Raw genomic sequence first — 8735 nt, forward strand, 5'->3', positions numbered from 1 at the left:
GGGGACTGCGTCCAACCCAATTTGCTTGTGTCCGCCCCAGCATTTAGTACAGTGCCTGGCACATAGTAAGCACTTACATGGCTCAGTGAAAAGACCCGGGCTTGGGAGTCAGAGGTCATGGGTTCTAATCCTGGCTCTGCCATTTTTTTAAATGGCATTTATTAAGCACTTACTATGTGCAAAGCACTTTTCTAAGCACTGGAGAGGTTACAAGGTGATCAGGTTGTCCCACAGGGGGCTCACAGTCTTGATCCCCATTTTACAGATGAGGTAACTGAGGCCCAGAGAAGTAAAGTGACTTTCCCAAAGTCACACAGCTGGCAATTGGCAGAGCTGGGATTTGAACCCATGAACCCATGACCTCTGACTCCAAAGCCTGAGCTCTTTCCACTGAGTCACGCTCGACGTGTGACTTCAGGCAGTTCACTTAACTTCTCTGTGCCTCAGTTACCTCATGTGTAAAATGAGGATTAAGACTGTAAACCCTACGTTGGACAACCTGATCACCTTGTATTCCCCCCAAGGGCTTAGAACAGTGCTTTGCATATGGTAAGCACTTTTTTTATTTTAACAAGTCTCATAATTATTATTATATTAGGGCCCCTCATTCCCAGGCCCTTGCTGTTTCCACTACGCCATGCTCCTCCTGAGGCAAGTGGTAATAATAATAATAATTGTGGCATTTATTAGAGATGCAGCATGGCATAGTGGATAAAGCCTGGACCTGGAAGTAAGAAGATCATGGGGTTTTAATCCCGGCTCCGCCACTTATTTGTGGATGCTTGCCCTTTAGGCTGATATAGCAGGGTAGTCTACAGAAGAGAATAAAGCTGGGTTTGCACTGGAAGAAATGGAATCATGGTTAGTAGAAGTCACTTGGAATTGGCTTGACACCATTCAACTAAATTTCCCTCATCTGGTTGTCTACCCAGCAGTAGGAAAATAGTGACTTTGTGGGCCTTAAAGTGAATTATGGCCCAGCAGACTAATCTGGCACCTTCATTAGAGTCTAAACTCCTGGTGGGCAGGTGTGTCTCTTGCCTGCTTTGTACTTTCCAACAGTTTAGTACAATACACCATGCCCAGAGAGTGCTCAGTGAATGTTCTTTCTATTTACTGCTATTACTTGGGTTCGTTATGGGCAGGAAATGTGTCTGCTAATTCTGTTTTACTCGTCCAGTTGCTTAATATGATGTTTCGCACAAAGTAAGCGCTCAATGAACACCACTGATTGATTGATTCCAGTCCAGACTCTTCTACTGACTCAGAATACTATAGACAGGACATTGTAGCCAAAGCATAACAGAGAGCTGAGAGAATTAAGCACTTACTGTGTGCAGAGCACTCCACTAAGCACTTGGGAGATTATAACAGAGTAGGTAGGCATGTTTCTTACCCACAGAGAACTTACAATCTTCAGGGTACATTCCATGTCCTCACCCTGAACCCCCCTCCAATCTTGCAGAAATGTCTCAAATCTCCTTCTTGATTTGGCCTTGGAAACCTGAGAAGAGACAATAAATATTTTTAAGAACAATATTATAATATTACAGCAATATATTATACATTTTGTATTCATATACGATATGCTGTTGTACAGTACTATCTCAAGCACTTAGTACATTTCTTCACATAAGTGCTCAATAAATACCCTCGAGTGCTCTGCTCACAGTAAGCGCTCAATAAATACGATTGATTGAATGAATGAATGATTGATTTATTAGTAAACACTTTGCTATATGCAGCAGTAGATCCAAGATTATCAGATTTTCCTGGTTATCTTAAATTCTTAGCTATCCATTTACTGTGTTCATCAGTACGAATTGAGGTTTCTCACCTTTTCTGATCATTTAAAGGAGAGATATTTTCAAATTTCAGAGCCTTACAGGACTTTGACTCAGGCGATGTGAAAAACAGAGAGATAGAGAGAGAGAGAGAGAATGAATTAGATTTGGGAAATCTTGAATCGCAACGGAGAGAGAGAAATGGTGAGCGTGTCTATAGGGGAGGCTGCTACAGAGAAGGAGAAGGCTGAGAGATGAGGAGAGAGAAATAGATTGGGAGAGATTTGAATTGCGTGGGGGGGGGGGGGGAAGGGAGGGAAAGAGTGCTGCCATGTGAAAGGAACACAGTTTAGAGATTAAGATCTCTATCACTGCTTGTGGCTGGAGCGATTACAGTGTATTAAGGCCCTGTCAGTGTTGACAAACACTGCCCAATTAGGAATTAGTTCCACAAGGCATCAGATAGCAGAGCTGTTGTTGACCCCCTAAATGGACCGTCCCACCCTTCATTTTCTCGTTTATTCAAATGGGTCGCAGATGTTTCTGCGACAGGCCCAAAACTCACACGGGCAGCTGGCTCTCGGACAGATGAACGAGGCCACGTCCTAAATGGTTTTTAAGATTCAGAGGAAAGAATTCCTCCAGAAAGCATGTTAAACAGCCCTAAGTGTTCATTCTTCTCGTGATTTCACCCAGTGGGCTAGCTTTCACATTTTTTCAAGGGCATACACAGAATTGCCTATGGGAGGTTCGGCTTCATGGCAAACAGCCAGGAAGCAATTTAAAATGCGTCATTATTAAATTATTAAACAATGCTATAACAACTGTTAGGAAAGCATGAAAAAACAGTAAGATGTAGTTAACCCAAAGCACAAGCTTGTTAAAATACACACCGCATGACAGATTGGGTATAATAAGAAAGAAAAATCTTAATTAAAATTAGTCACCTTTCTTTTTTAATTTCAGCTAGTAAGATTTTTAAAAATTACTTTCCAGGGGCAGACACAAGAGTAATTTAAAAATGACTTGTATCCATAGATAATGGCTCATAAGTGTAAAGGGAGAGAAGTCCCAAAGCAGTGAAGACAGATCAGAGTTTATAGAGGACTTTAATACGAGACAGGCCTAAAGAATTACTTAAGCACTTTGATTTTCACCCCAGGCCCATAGCACATATCCATATGTAATTTATTTTGATGTCTGTTTCTCCTTCTAACCTGTAAGCTCATTGTAGTGAGGGGACGTGTCCACCAACTCTGTTGTATTTTACTGTCCCAAGCACTTAGTACAGTGCTCTACACACTGTATTCAATAAATAGCACGGATTGATTGGAAAAGAGCCCACTTGCTTATTTAAGCACAAAGATCATTGCTCCCATTTAGGATGGCTTTGTGCATTCCTCCTACCTAAAATCAAATCTTCGAAGGCCTTTTCTCAGATATGTGTCCTGGGATTTCTGCTCATCTAGAACTCTCCACCGTCTGATGGTCTTTCCAGGGGACTTTTCTCCTCCCAGGTAACTGGTGACAGAACCAAAACCTCCAGTCAGGGCTGATTACCCTAAGGTAATCAATCAATCGATCATATTTATTGAGTATTTGATGTTTTTTATGGTATTTTTTAAGTGCTTACTTTGTGCCAGGCATTGTATTAAGCACTGGGGCAGATACAAGCTAATCAAGTTGGACAGAATCCCTGTCCCACATGGAGCTCACAGTCTTAATCCCCAATTTACAAATGAGAGAACTAAGGTACAGAAAAGTTAAGTGACTTCCCCAAGCTCACCCAGCAGACAAGTGGAAGAACTGGAGTTAGAACCCAAGTACTTCTGACTCCAGGCCTGTACTCCATCCACTAGACCACGCTTCAGTGCTAGGGAGAGTGCGGTACAAGAGTTGGCAAACATCAATCAGTCAATCAATGGCATTTATTAAGTGCCTATTGTGTGTAGAACACTGTACTAAGCACTTGGAAAAACACAGTATACTAGAGTAGGTGGTTATGATCCCTTTCCGCAAGCAGCTTCTGGGCCTAGCAGTGGAGACAGACATTTAAATAAATTACAAATGGAGGAAAGTAAATGGCAGCTTGTAAGGATATACAATAATAATAATAATGATGGCATTTGTTAAGCACTGACTATGTGCAAAGCACTGCTCTAAGCGCTGGGGAGGATACAAGGTGATCAGGTTGTCCCACGTGAGGCTCACAGTCTTAATCCCCATTTTCCAGATGAGGTAACTGAGGCACAGAGAAGTGAAGTGACTTGCCCAAAGTCACACAGCTGACAAGTGGAGGAGCTGGCATTAGAACCCATGACCTCTGACTCCCAAACCCAGGCTCTTTCCACTGAGCCACGCATACCTAAATGCTGTGGGGCTGAGGGTGAGATAAAATAACTTATCCTTAAAGAGGTACGAATTTGATTGCTCAGGTATTGTAGAAGAGATTAGGGGAAATGAAGGCTTAGTCAGGGAAGATCTCTTTGAAGAGATGTGATTTTAAGTGGGGAGAATGTTAGGGAGAGTGGTAGATGCTCAGTTATGAAGCGGGAGGGAAATCCAGGCCAGAGGAAAGGCATGGGGAAGGACTCGGTGGTGAGATAGTTGGGATTGAAGTACAGTGAGTAGATCGGTGTTAGTGCGTGGGTTGAGTTATGATAGGAGATTGAGGAAAAATAGGAAGGAGAGAGGTGATTGAGTACCTAAAAGACATGATGACTGTTTTCAAGGAGCATTCAGTCTAGAAAAATTGGCTCCATTGCCCCTGGTCCTCCCCCTCCCCATCCACCCTGCCCTACCTCCTTCCCCTCCCCACAGCACCTGTATATATGTTTGTACAGATTTATTACTCTATTTATTTTACTTGTACATATTTACTATTCTATTTATTTTGTCAATGATGTGCATCTAGCTTTACTTCTATTTATTCTGATTTGACAACTGACCACATGTTTTGTTTCGTTGTCTGTCTCCCCCTTCTAGACTGTGAGCCCATTGTTGGGTAGGGACTGTCTCTCTATGTTGCCAACTTGTACTTCCCGAGCACTTAGTACAGTGCTCTGCACACAGTAATAATAATAATGATAGCATTTATTAAGCGCTTACTATGTGCAAAGCACTGTTCTAAACGCTGGGGAGGTTACAAGGTGATTAGGTTGTCCCACGTGGTAAGCGCTCAATAAATACGATTGAATGAATGAATGAATAAATATGATTGATTGATTGAATGAATGAATGAATGAATGAATGAATGGACCCTTTCCCCTCCGGGCAATCAAAGATCTAGTAGTTGCAGCTTTGTGTTCTGTATAAAAACTAGACTTAATAATAACAGTAATAATTATGGCATTTGCTAAGTGCTTTCTATGCACCAGGCACTGTTCTAAGGGCTAGGGTAGTTACGAGGCAATTGGGTTGGACGCAGTCCCTGTCCCACTTGGGGCTCACAGTCTTAAACCCCATTTTACAGATGAGGGAACTGAGGCGCAGAGAATTTAGGTAACTTGCCCAAGGTCACACAGCAGACAAGTGGCAGATACTGGGATGAGAACCCTTGACCTTCAACTCCTAGGCCTGTGCTCTATCCGCTAGCTCGGAAACACACATGTGAGGCCTCAGGATGTATGCGCTTCCAATGGCTTGTGTGAGGCTAAAGCAGGGTCTACGTTATTCCAGGTCACTTGTAAATGGGGTATAACCCTCCACCCAACAATTCAGCCTGGCATTTAAGCTTTCAGCTAGTACTGTACTGTACTCCTTTTGGTCATAGAGACAACAGAGGCTAGGAAGTCACTTCAGAGGCTCAGAAGTGACTTACCACCTGTATATATGTATATATATTTGTACATATTTATTACTCTATTTATTTATTTATTTATTTCACTTGTACATATCTATTCTATTTATTTCATTTTGTTAGTATGTTTGGTTTTGTTCTCTGTCTCCCCCTTTTAGACTGTGAGCTCACTGTTGGGTAGGGACTGTATATGTTGCCAACTTGTACTTCCCAAGTGCTTAGTACAGTGCTCTGCACACAGTAAGCGCTCAATAAATACGACTGATTGATTGATTGATTGAGTTAGAACATACCAAGCCTAAGGGAAACCGAATAGTCTACTATGTTACATGTTCCTTGAGGGCAGGGATCAGTGCCTTCCAATTTAATTGTTATTCTCTCCCAAGTGCTTAGTGTAGTCTTCTGCCTAAACAAGCAGCATGAGAAACAGCGTGGCTCTGTGGAAAGAGCCCGGGCTTGGGAGCCAGAGGTCATGGGTTCGAATCCCAGCTCTGCCACATGTCTGCTGTGTGACCTTGGGTAAGTCACTTACCTTCTCTGAGCCTCAGTTACCTCATCTGTGAAATGGGGATGAAGACTGTGAGCCCCACGTTGGATATCCTGATCACCTTGTATCCCCCCCCAGCACTTAGAACAGTGCTTTGAACACAGTAAGTGCTTAACAAATGCCATCATTATTACTATTACAGGAAGACCTCAATAAATATAATCAATTGATTGACAGAGCCTTCTCTCGTGTCTTCAGGAGAAATTTAACTTGATGAAATCTGCTGTGGATTGAAAAATCTGAATATATCAATGTGGCATGACATACTGCTTTGTTTTCTGGTCAAGTTTTTAAATTTTAATGGAATTTGTTAAGCGCCTAGTCTGTCTCAGGCACTGTTCTAAACATTGGGGTGGATACAAGGTAAACAGGCCAGGCACAGTCCCTGACCCACATGGGGCTCACAATCTAAGATAATAACGAAAATCCTTACAAGGTACCTCATGAGCTGAATTTGCTGTGGTTCACTAACCAGGAGGGAGGAGAAATTGCAAAGGGATGATGATTTTGATTTGAACCCCTCTAAGGGTTTCTGTGCATGGTGCATTACTCAGAAATTAAAAAAAAATAGAACAAAACAAAAAACTCATGCATTTCCATTAAGGCACCAGAATTGAAGGGGTGGAATGGGGCAAGGTGGTACCCTTTGAGTCCTTGGAAACTGATAAGGTTCATCTGCATACAAAAGGCTGAATGGAGAGGAGGCTGGGTGAAAGGGGTCAGACACCCAGATGGATTTTTTAATTCCAGGAGAAAATAACAGCACGCTCACAAGTGATAACTGAGCCTTTCTTCCCAACTCCAACCAAAATGCGATTTCCATTTGTGCATTGGAGGAGAAGAAAATTATACAGCATCTCATTCTGTGGCATAATAAGGCTCTGCATTGGATAATGCTACCATAACGCAGTGTAATTACTGAGGGGCAGAAAATACACTTTCAGTTTATATCTAATCATAGTGCCATATTGTCTGCTGAAAGTATATGTGTGTGTATATATATACATATATGTATAAAAAAAGAATGTTTTTGGAGGGGGAAGAAAGCTGCTGGAATTGGAGTAGCACCCGATAGAGTTTCATCTCTCCAGGACTTTCTGAGTTCTCACAATAGGGATGCCAAGCATAATCACGAGAAATGGGATCCCAAATCAGGACTATATTGGGAAAAAAAATTGGACTAGTGTCCACATCCACTCTGCTAGGAGAAAGAGATTTCTGAACCTTCACTTCACACACTTTCTTAGACACATTAAACACTTAGACACATTAGACACATAATTGTCTTAATTAAACAATAACAAACAACATTGAAAAAAATCTTACATTTTAAGAGGGTGAGATCCTGCTGGAATAAAGTCTTGATTCATACTCAAAGGGGATAAATACATGGGATTTTGAAATGTGAACCTCATCGAACTTCAGGTATGTAAACCAAGTCCTAGGCCCTGAAACTCAGAAATGTCCATTTGCTCTTAGTGTTAGATACACAGTTGCTGTACTTTCCCAAGAGTACAGTGCTCGTCACACAATAGGCACTCAATAAATGCCATTGATTGATAGCATAGTTCCACACTTAAAGTGTTTCGACCGTGTCATCATCTACCGCCCTCCCGGCCCTACTTCCAACTTCTTTAACGACTTTGACCCCTTCCTCACCTTTCTTCTCTCCTTCTCCATGCCCACTCTGATCCTCGGAGACTTCAATATCCACATGGATATCCTTAATGACTCCTCTGCCACCCGCCTTCTATCTCTCCTTGACGCTGCCAACCTCTTCCTCCACCCCACCTCACCCACTCACCAACTTGGTCATACCCTCGACCTCATCATCTCCTACCGCTGCACTGTGTCCACCCTCACCAACTCTGTAATCCCTCTCTCTGATCATAATCTTCTCACCTGCCTCCTCACTCACACTCCTTTCCCCTGTAAATCCGTATTACTCCCTCACAGAGCTCTCCGCTCTCTGGACCCCACCCATCTTTTGGAGCGCCTCACACCCCACCTCGCCGCCCTCTCCTCTGTACCCAGTCTTGATGATCAGATTACTGCTCTCAACTCTACCCTTTCTACTCAGCTAGACTCGCTTGCTCCCCTTTCCCTTCGCCGCTCTCGCACCACTAACCCACAGCCCTGGATCACTGCCACTGTCCGCCTCCTTCGCTCTTATGCTCGAGCTGCCGAACGCTGCTGGCGAAAGTCTAAACACCATGCCAACCTCGTTCACTTCAAGTTTATCCTTTCCTGCCTTAACTCAGCCCTCTCTTCTAACAGACAAAACTATTTCTCCTCCCTTATTGACACCCATGCCCATCACCCCCGCCAGCTCTTCCGTACATTCAACTCCCTTCTCAGGCCCCCGGTTCCTCCCCCTCCTCCTTCCCTCACCCCCAACGATCTGGCCTCCTACTTCATTAGCAAAATTAAATCCATCAGGTCCGACCTCCCCAAAGTCTCTTCCCCCCTTTCTCCAACCCCCCGGCTCTCAACACTCTCTGCTACTTTCCCATCCTGCCCAGCAGTATCCTCAGAGGAGCTCTCCTCCCTCCTCTCAAGTGCTACTCCGGCCACCTGTGCTTCTGACCCCATTCCCTCTCATCTC

Source organism: Tachyglossus aculeatus, chromosome 1 (genome assembly GCF_015852505.1).
Source record: "Tachyglossus aculeatus isolate mTacAcu1 chromosome 1, mTacAcu1.pri, whole genome shotgun sequence".
Taxonomy (NCBI): Eukaryota; Metazoa; Chordata; class Mammalia; order Monotremata; family Tachyglossidae; genus Tachyglossus; species Tachyglossus aculeatus.